The sequence below is a fragment of the Stegastes partitus genome, unplaced genomic scaffold, assembly GCF_000690725.1.
Source record: "Stegastes partitus isolate 25-593 unplaced genomic scaffold, Stegastes_partitus-1.0.2 Scaffold1710, whole genome shotgun sequence".
In the NCBI taxonomy this organism is placed as follows: domain Eukaryota; kingdom Metazoa; phylum Chordata; class Actinopteri; family Pomacentridae; genus Stegastes; species Stegastes partitus.
Window position 1 is genome coordinate 85,894 of NW_007579441.1, and position 855 is coordinate 86,748.

An 855-nucleotide genomic window follows, 5' to 3' on the forward strand; every position below is an offset into this window, starting at 1 on the left:
TCCAGACTGACAGTTTCCTGGACATTAATATTTAATGTTTCTCACCACAAGCCTGTTGAGATGAGAAAAAAGGGAAACGGGAACACCCCAGAAACGCAACTGGTGGAAAAACCATCAATTTTTACAGAATCAAAAAAATAAGTTTGATAATCAGAGTTCACAGGATGCCATTGCCACAACAGACACCCAGTGGCCGTGATCGTATAGTGGTTAGTACTCTGCGTTGTGGCCGCAGCAACCCCGGTTCGAATCCGGGTCACGGCAACACCTGGTGAGTGTTTTGTTTAGTGATAACCAAGCTTCTGCTTTATCGTTTAAAAGAGCTTGAGTCGAGGATATTTTTCAACCTCTTATTCAACCAACCTTTTGATGTCTCTCTACATGCTTGTTGACCAGTTACAAGACCACACGAGCCCCACGAGATTCTAGGTTCGACTCCTGGCTAGCTCGACAAAGCTTTAGTGAACATGTGGGATGTCTCTGATCAACCTTCACTACTCCCTGTTGATTGCAACAAAACCCATAAAAATACACACAAGGGCTGCATGTGATGTCAACATCCTGCAACTTGTGCTAGAATTTGCTTCAACTATCTCTTAAAAGTGGTGTTTCTGCTGGCTCTCTGCTTTTTTGAGAGCATTTGCTTGTGACTGTGGCCGTTTGATCGTTTGGTTGAGACTTTTCTTCAATTTCATTAGATAAACAATGTATTGAGGAATAAAGCAATAGAGAAAAGATGCTAGCAACAAAACATGTGCCTCGTGTGAGGCTCGAACTCACGACCTTCAGATTATGAGACTGACGCGCTGCCTACTGCGCCAACGAGGCCCAAAACACAGTGTACATCAATGGGTT

The 855-nt window shown here is 43.6% G+C and overlaps 2 non-coding genes across 2 annotated transcripts; one reads left to right on the forward strand and one right to left on the reverse strand.

Moving 5' to 3' along the window:
- Positions 1 to 192: 192 nt before the first annotated feature.
- trnah-gug (transfer RNA histidine(anticodon GUG)) lies at positions 193 to 264 on the forward strand. The gene has a single exon. It is a non-coding gene; the product is annotated as a tRNA-His (tRNA).
- A 491-nt stretch (positions 265 to 755) lies between these two features.
- On the reverse strand, positions 756 to 828 carry trnam-cau (transfer RNA methionine (anticodon CAU)). The gene has a single exon. It is a non-coding gene; the product is annotated as a tRNA-Met (tRNA).
- Positions 829 to 855: the final 27 nt, after the last annotated feature.